General features: G+C 51.0%; 1 protein-coding gene and 1 long non-coding RNA gene across 6 annotated transcripts in view; both read left to right on the forward strand.

Annotated features, from left to right (window-relative positions):
- The first annotated feature begins 33 nt into the window (after positions 1 to 33).
- LOC137864776 (uncharacterized) lies at positions 34 to 8,954 on the forward strand. Of its 2 annotated transcripts, none has more exons than XR_011101619.1 (2): positions 34 to 2,209; positions 6,812 to 8,954. It is a non-coding gene; the product is annotated as an uncharacterized lncRNA (long non-coding RNA). The 2 variants fall into 2 exon arrangements; XR_011101618.1 differs by having other exon boundaries at positions 34 to 2,162.
- Positions 8,955 to 12,918: 3,964 nt separating this feature from the next.
- EPN2 (epsin 2) overlaps positions 12,919 to 19,000 on the forward strand; it is a 42,829-nt gene continuing 36,747 nt past the window's right edge. For 2 of the 4 annotated variants that reach the window (XM_068699500.1, XM_068699504.1), the window contains exon 1: positions 12,920 to 13,089. The gene's annotated coding sequence lies outside the window, so the exon portion shown is untranslated. Of the gene's footprint in view, positions 13,090 to 19,000 lie in introns of all 4 variants that reach the window. The other 2 variants (XM_068699502.1, XM_068699501.1) reach the window with 2 other exon arrangements.

Raw genomic sequence — 19,000 nt, forward strand, 5'->3', positions numbered from 1 at the left:
CAGACCGAAAACAACGTGCCAGGTGCCAGCCTCCAAGTGGAGAGGTTTCCGCGTGGCTGTTCCTGGCTTTTTGGGGCTGTTTTGGGGGCTGTTTTTTTCCAGCTTCCCTTTTGCAGGAAAAAAAATAAATAAATCTATCCCTTTTAGACCAAAATGACTTCCTGCTGCTCTTGTGGGCTGCAGGCACCATGTGTGCAGGGCTCACACTCAGGGCACCACCGGCGAGGTCGCCGCCACCACAAAACCTTCCCGGCGCATGCGTGGGCCGTGGCACGAAGCGCACAGAAAATCCGCCGGGCTCTGGCTTTGCTGTGCAGGGAGGAATTAACCCAGGGACAGCTGCGGCTTGGTCCCTCCCGACGGTTTTGGGCATTTTCCAGCAGGAAGCTGCTGCCATCTGCATGGGGAGGGACGCGCCGCGGTGCTCGGTGTCCATGGGAAGGGGACAGGGATGAGCGGGGTGGCCCTGGGTGTCCCCGCAGCTGGTGGTGCCCCGGTCCCTGGCCATTATCCCCAGCATGGTCCCAGGGGAAGAGGAGAGGCTGGGAAGGCCGGGGGGGCCGTGGGAACTGGGTGTGTGTGCTCGCTGTCACGAGGAGGACGGGATGTGGCGAGGCCCCACGGTCACCGCAGCCCAGCCGGACCCAGGGGACGGGGCTGGGGCTCAGCTGTGGGGTGAGAGTCCCGTCCCTACAGCCCCGAGGGCTGGGTGGTGTCTGGAGAAACCACCCCACAGAGCCAGCCAGAGGGGCGATGAGCCCACGTGCAGGAGGATTTGGACCTTGCCCCTTCTGCCTCTGCTCACAAAGGGCACGGGGTGGAGGGGTCGGGGAGAGGTGGGCGCGGAGGTTTCGGAGAGCTGGGTGGGTTCCCAGCAGGTTTGGGGGCAGAGCAGAGCAGGATGATGGCCCCGATGGGGACATTTTGGGGCCTGGCTTCCTTGGGGTCATGGCTTGGGGCACCCTGGGGTGTTGGGCACGGGGCTGCGCCACCCTGCAGGGTGACAGAGGGCACCCACGGCCTCGGAGCAGCAGCTGCGCTCAGGACCGGAGCAGGATTGGGTCCTGCCAGCAGATGGCAGCAATATCCAGGGTGACACTGGGGACACTGGGGACACTGGGGACAATGGGGACAGTGCCACACGCCACCCTGCTCCTGCTGGAAGTCGGCAGCCCCTTGGGCATCTCTGCCCTGCCACCGCCCACTTCTCATCCCCCTCCCCGTCCCTCCTTGTTGCTGCCCAGCAGGGACCCTGGGCCCTCCCTGCCCCCAAATCCCTGTGCAGGGGGTGCGATTCCTCTGTTTCCTTCCCATTTGTGGGTCTGGGGCCGTGGGCACGCTGGGGGTGTCACCCCATGGGCCATGAGCATCCCAGTACAGCAGAATTGGAGGTGCCTGCTGCCTCCCAGCCTCCAGCTGCCTCCTTCCCCGGGGAAACCCTTCTGCCTTGCTATGGGCACCCCCAAACCTCCCCCACCCCACTCCTGCCCCATCCCAGAGCCCCCCTGGACCCCACAGCACCCTGAACCCCGCAGCGCTCAGCTCCCGGAGCCAGCAGCTGACTAACCACGGGCCTGAGCCATCCAAAAAACCTCAAACCAAGGTTTTTTTTTGTATTTTTTTTCCCTCCCTCTAGTGAGGTTTGGGAGTTGGCTTTTCCCACAGAGCACGTCCCTTTCGCCCCCGGTGTAAGTGGGATGGGAAATGGGAACCCCACGGGTGGGCGCCTGGGTGTGGGGTCTCATTTTTGGGACTGGTTTTGGGCTGATGGGTGCAAGCAGTGCCTGTGCCTGGCTCTGGGGACAGGCACTGCCTCATTTTGTTTTAGGGACGTGGCTGTGATGGACACTCGGTGATGATCACTTGTGGAGAGGGTAGATGTTAATGCGTTAACCAGCAGCAGCTGGGGGCTGGGCACCCCCTGGGCCCTACAAAAAGAGGTGGAGACCCCCAGCTGGGTTTGGGCTCATCAATGGGCGATGCTCTGTGCCATGGGGGTGACTCTGGGACCTGCTGCTTTCTTCTTTCTCCTCCTAATCAACCCCGCTCTGCTTTTGGCTGCCTGAGCAGGGTCTTGTCATGCCAGCTCCAAAAGCTTAAAAAAAGCTTTCTGCTGAACCTGCTGGGTGCTGCTCTGCAAATATCTGCTGGAGGCTTCTGAGGTGAGAAACCACCGTGGCACCCAGCCCTCCTGCTTGGTGCTGGGAAGGTGAGCGTCCCATAACCATGCTTACTGGGTAGACTGGTGCCATGGCGTGTGCAGGGGCTGGAGCTTCTCTGCTGTGTTTTTGTGGCTCTCCTTGGGAGCACCCCTGGGTTTTTGGGGTTGAGAGCACAGGATGCTGCTCACTGGGCCAGCATGGTGATGGAGGGCTCCTGCTGCTCAATTCCATGGGAGAGAAATCAGAAGGATCCCTTTAATTTTGGGCTGGGTGTGGGGGGTGTTTGGAAGGCTCCTGGAGGGGGCAGGAGGGCTCTGCAGCACGTGAAGGGCTCGTGCCAGGGAAGCCGTGTGCATGCTCGCATCCTGACACAACCCGCTGCAGGAACAGCTTCTGAGAAGCTCCCCCTCAACGGTGACATCTGTTATTTTTCTGGGATTTAAAAGGATTTTAAAAAAAAGCATAAAAAAATGAGAAGCCTTGTGCGTAGGTGAGGGGATGCTGCTGCTGCGGTGACTCAGTGGGGACGTCTGGGCAGCTCTTGTGAATGATGGCTGGCAGAGGGGTGGCTGCGCCCTCGCTGGGAGAAGCAGCCTAATTTCGGTTCCTCCTTAGGGCTGGCTTGTTAACAAAGAAGTTATTAATAACCAATTAAGCCCGAGCTCACGTCACGCCTTCCTCTGGAAGCGCGGCAAGAGCCTCTGCGGTTCCTCCTTCGGCACCGTACCCACTGCACGCGTGGGGGCTGGATTTGGGGGGTTCATGTGGGGTGTGCAGGGGGAACACATTTGGGGGGTGTCCTCTGGGTGCAGGAGGTGGGGTGGGGGTGACCTCTGCTGCTGGGATGGCTCGGGGCTTATTTTGGGTGGGTGCTTTCTGAGGACATCCTGCTGAGGGTAGTGCTGCTTGGAGAGGGGTTTGGTCAGCCCCAGGGGCGAAAATGGGGGTGCTGGGGCCATTTGGGGTGCCCGGAGGGAGGAGGATGTGTGTGTGGCCGTGTCCCTGGGCAGCGGGCAGGCTGCTGGAGCGGCGCCCACCGGGATAATTCACCGGGTGCCGGATGCGCCGTAAAAAACAGAGAATCCAGGCTCTGTGCTCCTCCTGAAACCGGCTATTCAGGAGAGGGATGAGGAAGACAAGAGGGAGGAAGCGGAGGGGAGATGCAGCACTGAGGCCTTCTGTCTGGCCGGGGCGGATGCAGGTGCAGCTGCGGATTCCCCGGATGCTCCGGCTGCTCCGCGCCGCCCTTTCCTGCGGGGACAGAGGAGATGCAGGCAGGAGTTGTCATCCCCCCCCTCTGGCTCGCATTTCCCTCTGATTTATTTTTGCTGCTGCAGCGTCTGGGGCAGCTCCTCCTGTAGTCTGGGCCTCGAGGTGGCAGGTTTGTGGGGGCTCTCTGAGGTCTGATGAAGGGGTGAGCTGTCTCAGGAGGGTTTGTGACCTCTCTCCCCCCTCCCCAGCTGCCTCTCTTCAGGAAATGTTGAGAGATGAAGGAGTTTTGAAATCTCTGCCCAGCCCATCAGCAGCTTGCTCTGAGACGAGCCAACAGCATCGGAGGCTGTGAGGAGGAGTCCACGCACATGGCAGCGTCAGTCCCCAGCCACACAGGGCCACATAACCACCTTCATTTTTGTAGCAAATCCGGCTAAATAAGGACACCATCGCTGCCTCGTGCCGTTTTCCCAAGCGGTGTTTTCGCCTGTACAAGGCGGGAGGAAAGAGTGAGCAAAGACTGGAGGAGGCCACAATAAAACTGATGGATCCTTCCCGGGGGCTGTGTCAGATGGTGATTTCTGACACATCGGCTGTGGAAATCCAGGGTAATTTCACTGAAGCCTCGCCAGATAGCTGCCTGTGTAAATGAGGCAGGATCTGGCCTGTTTTAAAGGAACACTGCCCAGTGGTTAGCCCTAGGATGCATGCTTTTGCTGCCTGCTTCTTAGCAAATGCCATGTGCAGCGCTCACACAGGGCAATGCCTCACTTTTAATGGGAAGTTGGGGCACTGCTCTCCCTAAAAATGCTCCTGCAGTGCTGCAAATGACAGCATTTGCTCCAAAGGAAGAGTTGGTGGGATAGCCAGGATGCAGTGGAGGCGATGGCCCAGGAGCGGTGCAGCTCCAGGGCTTCAGCTCGAGTGCTGTAAGGCATGAGCATCAGCACAGCTGTAAAAACCTTTCCCACGTAGGTGTACGTACAGCATGTGCATACATTGAGATGCGCATGCAATACCCAGCAAAGTATATGCAAAATAATCTGAGTCTGTGTTTATATAAAGCATTCCCTCCAGCTGGGTGTTCCTTCCAGCTCACCAGGCAGCAAGCTTCTGAAACGCAGCTTTGCTATCTTCCTTCCTTTCTTTTCCCCCTCTCGGTCTGAAAGAGGAACTGGTTTTGCTTTTTTGCTGGTTTGGGGTTTTGCTGGGGAGCCCTGGCTCGCTGACAGTCCTGCTCCTCGTGGGCTTTGTGTGTCCTGTTGGCTCGGAGCTTGCCATGAGGCAGCAAGGGATGTGGCGGGGCATCGTGTCTGCACGTTATCTCGATGCATTAGTGTTGCATGCCACTCTCCCGCTGTGCTGGAGGAAGGTTTGGGAGGTTTTGTGAGTGCATCACACCAAGCAGCCCTGTTGGTCCCACCAGCTGCAGGACTGGGATTTCAGCTGCTCCAGACTTTCTTGGAGGAACTGGGGAAGGTCAGGACCAAGCGCACGAGGCACAGAGCTGGTGTCTCTCCTGGGAGACCCTCAAAACCAGCCCAGGCAAGGACTCCAGCCCCGGTGCCTGCTTTTTTTTTTTTCCCTCTGGGGATTAACCCAAGGTCTGTAGCTCAAGCTGGTGTTTGTTTGCCGCTCCCTCAGCCGGGCTCAGCAATGCAGCCTCCAGTGGCTTGCAGCTGCACTATTCCCGGCTCCCCAGGGCAGTGACATTTACTGCTTCACTAAATCATTTTAGCATGTGTTTAAATCTACCATGTAGGACAGGCTCTGAACACCCCGGGTGCTGAAGGCTGAAAAAGCATGCCACCTGCCTACAAGGCTTAGATGGCCTCGAGGATGTAAAACATGCCAGTTAATGGAGAGTCTGGGGAAAGGCAGATGGAGACGGAGCTTTTGGGAGCAGCCCAGGACAGCCCTGCTCAGGAGAGCTGAGAGACAGCATGTGAAAGCTGTGCTTTATCCATACTTTCCAGCAGGACATATGGGCAGGTCTGATGTGCAGAGCTGTGGGGCAGCATATGGGATGGTAGGAACATCTCTCCTGCTCGCAATTAATGATGTCCAGCGCTGGTAGTGATCAATAGTTGAATGATGGAGGAAAAATACTGGAAATGGGTGAACAAATATTTCCTTCTGTTCTCCTAAGACCCAGTGGTGTGGAGCTTGGATGTGTCTAAACCAGCTGTGACTTTGTGTATAAGATGAATCTTGAAAGAGGCACCCGAGAATGGCAGCCTCTCAGTCTTTCACCTCCCCCAGGCTCTGATTGTGGTGCAAAATGGGATGTGGTGCCCTGCCCAGAGGGAAGATGCGAGTCTCATATTTCTGTCTCGTGATAACGGAGTGCAAGCAGGAAAAGCTGATGCAGACCCACTCCTTGCAAATGTCTGTAATGAAAAATTGCAAGTGGAACAATAGAGAGCAATGCACACGCAGTGCTCACAGGGAAGCATCTGCCCATTTTTCTCTTGGGAGCCAGACTGGTGGCTTCAGTGGAGGAAATCATTTGTAAAACACAGTCCTTCCTTTCCAAGTGGTTAAGACCCTTCCAAGTATAAGTCGCTTTTAGGCCTTGCTGTGCAGGTGTCAGAGCTGTTCTTCCAGCCCACTGGTGACCCACGGGGGATTTTCAGTAGTGAGGCAGTACAGGCTGATTTGGCTTTCACTCTTACCGAGCAGGTTATTCACTTTACGCATCTCTACGAAGGCCATTTTCAGTATTGCTAAAATCTGCTGTGGTTGTAACAGCTTGCACCCCCCTCCAGGCTCATGAAGTGACATGCAAGCGCTGAAAGAGGTGTCTTGAAGGACAGAGGAAGCCTATGGTCTGTAGCAACTTGCTGTGCAGTTATTTTTGCTTGAGGTTGAGCTTGTGGTTTGTGCCCCAGAAGAAACGGGGCCGTGCACAGCCAGTTCCCAGCAGCGCTGGTACTTGCTTCATCCCTTCTCTGATCAGAAATGTTTGACTTCAGAAAGTGACAGGGTTCCTTTGACTTCCCCTACTGTTCACAAAGTCAGGAAGCACTCCTGTATTTTCTCCACCTCACTCAGGCCTTAAGAATGTGGAAGCTCGTAGGAGTGTTAATTACAGACAATTATAACCTGCTTGGCCAGCTGTCATGCTCAAATGGCTACTGAAACTATCGTAGAAGATGCAGGTTGTCCTTGCAGGCTCGTCTCAACCAAAGGAGCCTTCTGGTTCAGGGGCTGGCAGAGCAGTTGTCCAGCACGACTGATCCATGGAGCAGCTCAGCCAAATAGTGTTAGGAGTGAGTGTGCTCGGAGCATTTCTTGCCTGCAGTGTTTGTGCTATGAAGCCCTGATGGCTTGTCACGAATCTCTCCCAGCCCAGCTGGTGGATTTTTAATCTGCTTGTTGATTACACGGGGACCATGTATTTACAGCTCTGCGCTGGTGTTTAGTTTTTGCATTAGGAAATCACCTGGGAAGACCTGTTGGGGATGAGATGCTCTGAGACCGGCCGACAGTGACAAGCCAGGAGTTGTGACCGTGAATGCAGATGTGAAAGTGGCAACTGGATTTGTGAGCATGGGAACTGAGGAAGTTCAGTTGCAGAAGTGGGAATCAGAAACCTCGAAATGGGGCCAAGTAATTAAGCAACTGCCGGGGTGCTGGGCAAACACAAACCCAATAGACAGCCCTCAGTTTTCATCTGTCAAGGGAAAAGCCACCAGTTTTTCAGCGGTGACAATTGGTGATGGGCATCCAGCTGTAATCCAGGGGCTGAGTAGCTCTGCATTACCAATCCCCTGGTTTAAAAGAGGAAGCTCAAAATGCCTGTGGCTTCCAGTATTCAGCCTGCTCCAGGGGTCCTGTCTTTGCTACTGAGAGCAATGGCATGAAATTTCTGCACTACAAATGAGCACACATGCAGGAAGCTCCCTGGACCAGCCGATGCCTCAGGTCCATGTCTGAGCACCCCCTTGGTGTGATAACACCGATTTCAATCTTTTTCCCCCTGATTCACCCCAGGTAAGTGGTAGCTGAATCACTGTGCTTGTCCTCTGGTGGGCAGGACCGTGCTTTGCTCACAGGCCCTGAATTTTTGTGCTTGAATATGAAACTTTTGGACTCCAGTCTTTCTGCCATGGCTATGGTCGCTGCTGAGAGCTGACACCGCTCTCACGGGCTGCCTGCTTGGTTGTGTGTTTTATTTGTCAGAAAAATGCTCTCCTCCCCACTTCCCTAGTAGCATACGAAGTCTTTTTGCCTATCCATCAAGCTAGGAGCAGCCTAGCTCGCTGTCCCAGCCCACCAGGAGAGGAGACCACTGCCAGGGAAGTGCTGGGAGCCAGCAACACAGCTCCTGGCAGGGTGTTTTCCCTCAAGGTGAGGAAGATCTGGGAGGAGGGAGGGTAATCTCTCGCCACATGAGGCCCTTGCACAACAGCACCACTCATCCTGCAGTCGGCCTGCTATTACGAGGCCCAGATGGGCCTGAGGGTGGGCCTGGGGCGAAAGGGAGGGCCCGACTCTTCGGGTGACATTCTTTGGGTGGCTGCTGCGATGATAAAGAGGAACTCTGGCGGGTGACGTTGCCGATCAGGCCCTTCCTGGCAGGAAGTCCTCTCGTCACGGCGAGGAGGAAGCCAAAAAAGGGACAGCACGGGCTGTACTGACCGCAAGCAAATCCTTGTCCTCCAGCACAGGGCTAAAGGATTGTGGTGACCCGCTCTGTGGAAACGCTCGGTAGCGAAATGAGGCCGTCTTCATGGAAAAATGCTCTGGAAAAATGCAGAATTGTGCAGGCAGCCCCAGATGTACCAGTGCTCCCAGTCTGGGAACAGGCAGAAAAGCCACGCTGGCTGTATCCGACTGAAGAAAAACACGTCCTCTATGGACAGGGTCCTGGCCCCGGCTTTCTGCTGACACGAGCACTCATCTGACCTTCTGCTGAGCTGGTTCAGGGAGCTAAACTGGCTGAAATGTGACCCTCCCCCCCCAAAAAAGTGATTAGTTCTGACCACAGCTGGTGTTAACCAGCCCTGGTGGTAGGGAGGGAATGGACTGGGTGCTGGGGGTGGTGGAGGAAGGGCAGAAACCACAGCAGCCTGACTTGGGTCAATTAAAACTTGTGGAATTTCACCCTAAGGCTCCAGTGGGTTTTAGTGTAAGCAGTGCAGTGGCCTTGGCTTCTCGATGTGGCACGGGGAGAAATTGCACCTACGGAGCAGTAAGGGGAAAGGAATGAGGGAAGGTGCCCGCAGATGAGAAGGGCCTAAACTTCTAAAGAAACACACCACTTGGTAATTACTAGAACTAAGCACATTTCAAATGTCACTGCCTCTTGCACTGTCACTGTGTATTCATTTTGAGAAAAAACAATGTGCTGGGCTTGCATTCTCTCCCCTCTTTTCATGAATCTGCTAACGTGTTCAGAAAAGATCTGTTTTGAAAGCCCATATTAGAGGTGTATTAATTTTGAACTTGTCAGAATGAATGCTTAGTAGTGGAAACAGTTCTACAAGTTTGTCTGCGTCACAAATGAAACTAAAACCATCATGCTGGCCGTAAATGTGCTCTATTTTGATTAAACTTGGGTTGTTTCCAGCTGAACTCAGGCATGGGTTTATTGGGGCACACTCTTCCCTATTCATCTTCCTGATTTTGCTCTTTGTAACTATACATTTTTAAAATGTAGATGATGTTTAAAGAAAATAATCTAATCCAGACTATACCTGATATGAAATAAACTTATTTTGGTCCTCCTCAGCTTCAGACAAACCCTATAGATGTGGTCTGGCCGCAGACCCTGTGGATCCCTGCATCCATTTAAAGCAGGCACCCCTATCACTCAGAGTTTGCATATTTCAGCTAAAGATTCATGACTCCAGGAGGGAATAATCTGAGGTGAACATCACTTCGTATAAATCTGAATATATTCCATATCACTGTCAGCAATATGCAGATGGCTCAGAAAATTTAGAAGAGAGACTGTGCTTGCTGAGAAATGTCTTGCTTCTTTGGCTCTGAGGCCAATAATGACTGCATTTGCCCATATTCTCATTTAGTTAGATTTCCAAAATTGGGTCCTCAAGGATTCGAGTCCTTATTTTACCCCATGCGGGAGCCTTTGACTTCCTGTGGATGCTGAGAAATGCAGGCTCCCACTGGAATCAGTGTGAGCAGAGGGTGCCCAACCTCCTGATACATCAAGCAGGTTCTTGCTTGGCTGCTTAATAACGAGTTAAATGCTGAGCATTAAACACCTTCATTAGATGATGCTAGTCTATTTTTGAATTGATTCCTTTGAAGACCTATAGGTTAGGAGTGGGAAGGGAAATTGGTAATGGAGCAAAAATGACTGTGATTTAGAGATTGAATTGCATGCAGCTAGAGCCATGCATCAGGATAATGAGATTCAGTCTTGTTTGGTTACAAGCACTGGAGACAGAAGCAGAAAATGTGATCCTCCAAGCCAGTTCTCAGGAAATGAGAAACAATAGAGTGAGGAAATCAAATTTCAAACTGCAGGGATATATTTATCGAGTTTTCCTTAGAATTTTTTTGCAGAGCTTTTTGGCATTCTCCGTGCAGCTTTTTTTTCTGTATTTTTTTTTCGGTCAGCCGACATATGGCTGGAGGATTAGATCACTGTAAAGCACTGTTGTTTGTGACCTATTTGTTAATGCGGGGCTGGGGTCACCAAGAAGAGACGAATGTACTTGTCATTGTTCAGTGCTTCTCAAGTGCTGTTCCTGTTGTCAGTCACACTGTGGCCAGACATTTGGAACAAACTCATTAGCTAATTAGTGGTGTGCTCAGCCCCACGTGGCGGCAGTTGCTGTGTGGGCGATATTCACATTATGGCTGTGGAACAGGCCCTCCTGGGGCTTCCTGGCAGCCGCTCTTTGCTAGGTTAGCTAGGAGGGCAGCTGTGGCTGGGCAGAGCTGGGAGAGGCCGTGCCTGCCTCGTCTCTGCTGGAAGAGTCTCCTGCATACCGGGCATCACGCTGCAGCCCCTCTTGTTATCCTTGTGCTCCTTGTGGCGTGGAGGCCCCTTTACTCCCACTTGTTGGGTTCGCTGCCTCCATCTGCCTTCTCCACGTGGGCTGCTCTGCTGCCGAAGCAGTTCCTGGGGAGAAGCCATGGTTATCGGCTTCTGATGCTAAAGTCATGTTGCAATAATGGCCTTGAACTCTGGCTCTGCCAACACAACTGAAACGTGCTGTGAACAACCTGATAGAGTGTCATGGGTCAACATCCAAGGCGTGGTACAGCCTGTTCAGAGGACAGAACTGGGGAGGAAAGTTTGCTACGCTAGCACCTGGGTTTAAACTCACAGGACAAGTGGCAGTGACCTGCTGTGGCTGATATAAGAAGGGCCCCATATCCACTGCAGCAAGTCTGTGCCCGCTGTGGGTGTCCTCAGGAGACCGCCAGAAGGGATGGTCCCATTGCAGCCTGGGCAAATCTCTCCTGGTGCAGCTGTATTGATTTGGGCAACACGGCCAGCCTAGCACAAACACCGTGATTTAAGGTGTTAACACAAGCGTAATAAAAAAGAGCTTAGTTTTACTTGGGTGGCTTGTTTTGCCCATGCTGAGTGACTTGATCTGGTTGATAGAAAATAGTTTTGTTGATACAGGTGTGCCAGCTGTAGGAGTTCTTTGCTGGGTTCGTTTATTTGTACACTTGCTCTGTGGACAGAACACAAGAAATGCCTGGGATGGAGCTGGAAGTGGAGAAGAAGCTCCCACCTGTTTTTGAGAGTTGTCTGTCCAGAGGAGAGCAGGTAGGCAGGAGAGAAGGCAGCAGGAATACTTTTATTCTGCACATGTTATTTTAAACAAGAGCTTTTTTCTTGTTCTTTAGAGCTGTCAGCACCTAATCATTAGGATTAATGAACATGCACTGAAACATTAGTTTTCCACCATTGCCGTTTCTTCTGAAGACAAAAAGAGGGAAGTATTCTTTCAGCTCCTGCTGATAGTGTCAGATGCTTGCAGATGCTTTATTTTTTCACCCAGAATTTCATTCTGCTTAGCTCTCCTAGCTCAAGGTTAACAGCTAAGCCACTATTGCAGCTAGCTGCAGAAGACTTGGCTTCCCAGCTACCAGATGGTATTCAAAGCACTTGGACTCGCAGCATTTCTAAAACAAGTTCCTTTTAATGCAGCTTACTCTGCTTTGCTGCAGTCCATGTTCTTCAGTATTTAAACCTCGATCCTTCTCAGATTGAGGTCAGGGGGAATTTTGCTACCAGCTCTGAGGACAGAAGGGCTGGGCTCTAAGTTTGGAGTGTGCGGCCTGGCCTTTTTTCATTTGAAAAGCACAGCCTTACATGCTGGATTTTGCTCTGTTTCCCTTTGTTTTATTGTGTTTTAATAAGGCAAGATTCCTCAGAAATTTGGGTTTTAAATGACCCGTAGTGCTACCTGGAGCCAGCCGCGCTAATATGAGCCGAGTCCTGCTAGCCAGCTTTCCTCCTGACCCGCACCGACCCTCGCTGTCTCCAGAACAGCCACGTCCCGTTTCCTCGAATTGTCTCACGGTTTTATGATGGGAACAAACACTCAGAGAACCGTGAGGAGACCTCTCCCAACCTATGATCCGGGGCACTGCTTTGGTCATTGCTCCGAAAGGGGAAGAACGTGAGCTGCAGACTGCCCGGCTCCTCCTGCTGCACTCCTACCGCCACAGCACAGCTCCCCTTGGTGTGACCACCGAGGTCTGCCTGCAGCTCCCTTAACACATGCTCCCCGCCGCCACCCAGAATCATCCCTAAATGCCAAAATTGAATTTTTTTTTTGCATTTGAGGGGGACAACCCAGAAGTGTCCCTAAATGCTGAAGTGCCATCCTTTTGCATCCCATTGTGAGGGGGGATGACCCAGAAGCATCCCTAAATGCCAAAGTGCCATCCTTTTGCATCCCAACCTGAGGGGGGATGACCCAAAGTGTCCCTAAATGTCAAAATTCCAGTTTTTTTGCATCCCATCGTGAGGGGGGACAGCCCAGAAGTGTCCCTAAATGCTAAAGTGCCATCCTTTCGCATCCCATGAGGGGGGTCGACCCAGAAGTGCCCCTAAATGCCAAAACTCCATCCTTTTGCACCTCATCGTGAGGGGGGGACGACCCTAAACCACCCCTAAACGCCCAAATGCCATCACAGTGCACCCCATCCTGAGGGGGGATGAGGGGAAGGGGGTGCCCCGGGGGCTGCTTGTGGGCAGCAGGGACGATCCTTTGGGGTCCCGGCCACCTCCTGAGGAGAAGGAAATGTCCGCCCTCGGGGCAAGGGGGGGTCGTGGCCTGAGGGCGGGCCGGGCCGTGAGGCGAGCCCGCCATGGCCGGCTGAGGGGGCGAGGAGGAAGAGGAGGGCGAGGAGGAAGAGGAGAGCGAGGAAGGAGAGGGACGTGCGGAAGGAGAGCGCCTTTTTGATTTCTATTTCATTTTTTATTTTTATTTTTCCTCCTTTTCTCTTTCCTCAGCTCTTCTCGCCGCGCCCGACGACCCGGGGCCGCGCCTCGGGGCCGCGCTCGGCCGCCGGTTCCGCCTCCTCCTTCCCCCCCCCCCCCCCTTTCCCTCCCTCCCCTCCCGGCCGCCGCCATGTTGGATGGTGCGTGTGGGTGTCAAACCCAGCCAGAGGCGGCGGCGGCGGCTGGGCACCGGGACATCGCGACACCGCCACATCGCGACACCCCCCCCCGCAGCCCCTTCCCCGCTCCCCCCTCAGCACGCAGCGCCAGGTGAGTGCGGGAAGAGCGGGTTGTTCTCGGGGGGGTGGTGGTGAAGGAAGCCGCTTTATTTTCCTTCCCTTTCTCTCCCCCCCCCCCCCAACCTCTCCGGTGCCCACCCCCCTTCCCCGCGGCCTGCTCCCCCCCTTCAGGGGGTCGGGGTACGGGCAGGGCCCCTCCGTGAGGGGCTGCGAGGCCTCCCCGCGACTGGGAGCGGGGCCCGGTGGTGGGGTTAGGGCCGGGCCGGGCCCTGGAGGGGGGTGGGCGGCTTGGGGAGGGGCCCGTGTGTCTGTCCGTCCGTCTGTCCGTCCTGGGGTCCCTTGTGAGGGGGTGGTGGCGACGGTGGAAGCCCCCAGCGGGGTCTGGGCGGCCTTTTGTTGTCTCCATTAGGTCGCTAGCAACAGTTCCTGGCCATCATGGCAGCCCCGGCTGCGAGCAGGAGGCACTGCCAGGAGCTGCCGGGAAAGGTGACTGCGCCCCGGGGCCGCCCCCGGGCTGTGGGAACGGTGGGGGGAAACCGGCCCTAAAATCCTCACACCCCAAAACCCTCAGACCCTGAAACCCCCAGACCCCAAAACCTTCGACCCCAAGACCCTTCAGACCCAACCGTCGGCCCCGCATCCCTCTGAGGGGCGCGGAGCCCGGGTTCCCCAACGCATGCGGAATGCTGCTCTCATCTATTTATTCTTTAAATCCATGTGAAATCTTCATTTTTTATTTATTTTTTTCCCTTCTTAACGCCCTGCTGGCGCTAGATCTGATGCTACGGATCGGTCTCGAGCACTTAGCGTTGCCGTATTAATCGGTATCGCAGCTGTGAATTGTGTTTGCACGGGGATTATTACGGGCTGCCAACAATGAGCCTTGCCGATTCTCAAGCTGCGGGGCGTATCGATAGCAGATATTTGGTCTCGATTTTATTTGGCTAAGGGGCGTGTAACGCTTCCTTCCCCCCTTCCCCTTCCTTATCGCCGATCTGGAAAGCTGAGTTGTGTTTAAAATCCCCACAAATTGGACATGCTGCTTTTTGGTAATTTTTCTAAGCAAATTCCCCGAATCCTGCGTTTTCACCAGGAGGTACAGACTGGTTCTGATTGCTAAGCCATGTTGCGGGTGTTGCAGACTGTGGAGACTGACTTTGGGAGTTCAAAATGCAAATCAGGCCACAAGGTTCAGTTTTATTATTCTCTCCACTGTAATACATATTTTATGGTAATATGGAACTCTTGCATAATTCGGTATTGCTGTGTTTTATGCAAGACAAGGTCAGAGAAAACTGGATTGCTGAGGTTTGAAATATAAGATGTTAGAATGATTTCTAATTAAAATACAAATATATCTTGACAATATCTTCAGCAAAATAGGGCCTGTTTAGGAAGTGCTTCTAAATCTGTTTGTCTTGGCAGATTCTCAGATACATTATTTCCAAACAGGCTCATGTATAGTGTTTCATTGTGAAGAATCAAAACTTCTGATAAATTTTCTCTTGCAAACTCGGGGTCACGGTAAACCAGCTAGACAGAGTTTTAAAGATAATCTGCCGTATATTAAATATTTAACCGCGTTATCGAAAATTACCGAGTACAAATTAACCATGAGTATGCATTCCTGAAGACGGATTCTGATAAGGCTGAGCTGACGGCGAGTTATACTTCAGGAAGTTTGAGTTGCTGCTGCTGATTGCAACTTCCTTGATGTCATAAAACAACTATGCGGCATCATCCTGCCGTGACGATGGTTCTCCTACGCGGCAGCCTAGGGTAGCAGACTTCTCCCTGTGCTGACAGCTGAAAAATAACGCCCGCCGTTAAGAAATGAAGAGTCTTGCAGGTTGGACCTCTCTGTTTAGGAAGAATAAAAAAAAAAAGAGGAAAAAAAAGACCTGTTCCTTAGGTAGGAGGTAGATAGATTTGGGTGATGACTGGGGAAGAAAAGGGTTATTTAGAAGTTGCCTTGTTGTTCCGTGCTAGTAGGAGAGCCCTGATCTGAGCCCTGGCTGTCAGGTGCCGTGGCTGGTAGTGCTCGTGGTGTTTTTCACGTCCATTATTCTTACAGTCACTTTTAATGAATAGTTGACAAACATCTGATGTCCAGTGCAAGCTGTATAATGCAATGAGCATAAATGAATTGTGCTTGTACCGACCGCATCATTATTTACATAACTGGTTAATCATGCTAATTTCATTCCAGCTGTCAGACATTTGATTGCTTTAAAACTTGGAGCTTTTGAGAAGCCTCAAATCTTGGATCGCTGCTGCAAAACGCCAAAGGCCTAATTTGTTACTTCATAAAAATGCTGATAGTCTTGCTGGGTAGAGAAATTGGTGCTTCTTTTTTTTAAGGAACCATTAAATTTTAATCTGTCTTAGGAGAAATCTATTACTGAATAGCTATGATATTCGTGATGTTGCTCTTCATGGGTCTCATGTGTAGGAGGGGGGAAGTGGCTGTTGGTTTTGCCTGGCCCTGAAGACTGTGAGTTCCTCTGAAATCTTTGTGTAATGACTGGTGCTCAGGAAACAACTTCCTAGTCTTCCAGTGCCATATTTGCAGAGTGCTAAATTGTCTCTTGGGATTCTTGCTAATAGAAAATGAAAGGTGTCTGGTTTGTATGAATGCCTGTAATGTGCTTTTCCCCCTCTGCCTTGCTCTGATCTGTGCAGGGAAAGTATCGAAACGTACTAGTATCCTGCTGTCTTAAGTGCTTCAAAGAGCAGCGGTTTTCTGTGTATTTCAGTAGCCTAGCTGCTCATTAAGCAAGCATGAGACACCGTGGAGGAGAACAACATGTGAGCTGTCCTTTAGAATAAAACCTCCTAGTTCTAATTGTAGGTCCGCTAGCATTGCCATACACCAATTCGGTTGCATACTGCTACGTGCTGAATAGCAGACCTTACAGAAAATCGCAGCATTAATCACTCTTGATGGCTGGGATAGGATTGCTTTCCTATTCTATGGGGTGAAAAATAAATTTAGAATGCTTGTATAACAGAATAAGTGAACTCTGAGGCTGCAGGCTTCAGGATGAATCTAGAACTACATGGCTGTAGCAGTTCAGCCTCTTGGGGAGTGGTGCAGGAGGCAGAAAGTTGTAGAAAGTTGGTACTGGCTTATTTGACATCTTGCAAAGAACATTTTGGCTCGGGTTTTCAAATGTGGGGTTTGATTTTATGAAGGTGGTCTGAACTGTTGATGAGGGAAAATAGTTTGCAAGTGTTTGGAAGTTGTAGGTAGTTGTTAAGGAGAGGGAAAATGAAATTACTGAGGCTGAGTTCCCTCAAACTGTACTGCACAGGTTCAGAGTTAGCACGTGAAGTTAAATGCCTGCAAATATCTCAAATTGGAGTTTGTGTGAATGATTATACTAATCAGAAAATTAATATTAAAGTATTTTTGTGTTTTCTAACCCCAATACCATTGCATTTTTATACAGAAATGTTCAAAACTTTTCATTTTGGTAAGACTATATTTAGTGCAATGCTTTTCTTCAGCATAGGTAATTATGAGCCCAAATATTTTGGTGTAGCTCCTAAAACCGAACTTAAAAATGGATCCCAGGCCCAACGCCTTGCTCGGTGTTAATTGTTAATAGTGTGTCTATCTGTTAATTGTTAATAGTGTGTCTATCTGTTCTCGTGTCACCCAGGGCTGTTAACATAAATGCCTCTATCTCAGTCCTCGCCTAGCTCACATTCAAGGTCAGACATGGTCCGTTCACGCTGCTTATGCTTTGGCTGCACAGCGACTTGAAAAAGCCGGCTCTGTCCAGGTGGGGAAACATGAGCAGGGCACGGAGCAGAGCCCAGCACCAGCAGGTCCCCGCTGGCAGTGTGAGCACAGCTGGCTCCGGCCAGGGGGAGACCAGTCCCAGCCCAGGGCTGGCGGCATCTCGGCCTCGCAGGCTCTCCTTATCTTGGCTTTATGGTGGAGGTGGCTGGGTAAAGTTCTCAAAAACCTCAGACTCAGGAGTTTTGTTGTCCTGATGCGTGCGGTTTGTTTTCATTTCATTTCATAATTTTCCTTCCACGGCCAGGAACAGAGCTCCCTGAACTGCCTCAAGTAATTAGTGGAAATTCTTGCCTGAGCCCTCTTCTGATATATGCGCTTCTCTTCCACGGCGTTGGCTGCTCCTGTCGTTCCTCCAAGTGCTGTTTTATTAATGTAGTCTACAGTTGCTGAGTCTTCAGTCACGTAACTGGGTAATAAATACCAAATTTACAAGGCATGAAAAGCAGAATGGTTTCAGAGGGTGGCCTAGACAGGAGAACGCTTGAATGCAATCTGCTTCTCTAGAAATGGTACAAACCTGTCTTTTGTCTTCCAGACCCCTCTCTATCTCCACATGCTTCCTTGCCACCATAATTACCTTGCACTTTGCACACATATGCATCTATTTTAGTGCCTGTTTAAATAGCAGTCCCAGTTCCTGTCTCCAGTAGGGTCATATACACGTTTCCCGTGGCTCAGATTTGACCACCTTTAGACCCAGCGTTTTCATGCGTGTTTCTTTTCCAATGGAAATTTCTGTTCTTATTCCTTATGGTAAAACATTAATCTGTGAATCACTTGCTTTTTTTGGTTTTACAATGCATCATTTAACATTTTTTTTTAAATTCAGCAATACCAATCCTTTTTTTGAATCTTCAAGCTGCTTAAAAATGTGCTGGGAACCTTACCTGGAGATGTTTCACATCTGTTCCACAAGACAACTCAGAAGACCAGCGTGGTGGTTGTTCCGTGTAGCTATAGCTAAACTCACGGCCGCTTTCTTGGCCTGTTTTTTCCCGAAGTGACTACTTAAGGACAGGCAGCGCAGGCTGAGGGTCATGGACAAAATGCCACATCTGCTTCCTTGTAGAAATTCAACAGACAAACTTTGAGTTCACCTCGCTTGTGGAGACGTTCCTGCAGTTTTGAAGATGTCACTTCTGTAAAGTAACACCTCCTAAAATCAGGCCGGTGGCTTCCATTATTTAAGAAGCAGAGACACGAGTAGAGCGAGCTCTGTGCTCTGCGTGTTGGTCTCTTTGGTCTGGTTGAGTTCTGCCACAGTGAAATCCCCCAATGTTCATCGTGCCCATGCTAGTTAGAACTAAGAACATGGGCGACAGAGGTGCTAATGATGCTAGAGATGCTCTTTTTTTCCTTTTTTTCCTTTACTTGCTTTGAAATCACATTCATATCTAGCTTTAACATCAATTTGGTAGTTTCTGAACCTTTACAAGGGCAACCGTCTTTTCATAGCTTTGCTAGAACAAAGACATTTTAAGAATCTTAATAGAGAATCGTATAAGCTTATTACAACTGCTCCTGACTGTTTAAATCACTTCCTTGTACTTAAATAACAATCTGTCACCAGCTATTTCTTGATTGTATTTTTTGTCAGATGCAATTTATCCCCCTCTGTGTTTTTGTTATATTTTTTTTTTCCTGATTGTGCAACCCTTAGGTTGGCAAGCAATTTCTTTCTCAAACAGTTCTTCTGACTTCATTGGGACTAATCGCATGAGTAATTGCTCACTGGTGTAAGGGTTGTGCAGTTCACAAATAAGACCTTTGTTTGTTGGACCTCACGGACAACAAAAACACTAAAATAATTGGTATATGGTTCTGATATTCCTTAGGGAAAGGCAAAACAAAGTATTTTTAAAAGCAACTTCCTCCCCTGAGACAGAGGCACGAAAGATTCCTTAAACGTCCCTGCTTGCAGATGGGAAATCTGTACTCGAGTGGCCAGTTGTGTGCTGCTAACTGGGTGAACTGACCCAAGCCATGGTTTGGCCATTCTCCTGATGATTGTTACTTTTTTTTTTTTTTTTTTTTTTTTGAGCAGTGAGGATTTTCTCAGCCAATTCTGTTGACCCAGTTGCTGGTGCTGCCGCCTTTCTGCTAAGATTCAGCTGTGGACAAGGGAGGAGTCTTG

Source organism: Anas acuta, chromosome 15 (genome assembly GCF_963932015.1).
Source record: "Anas acuta chromosome 15, bAnaAcu1.1, whole genome shotgun sequence".
Classification (NCBI taxonomy): domain Eukaryota; kingdom Metazoa; phylum Chordata; class Aves; order Anseriformes; family Anatidae; genus Anas; species Anas acuta.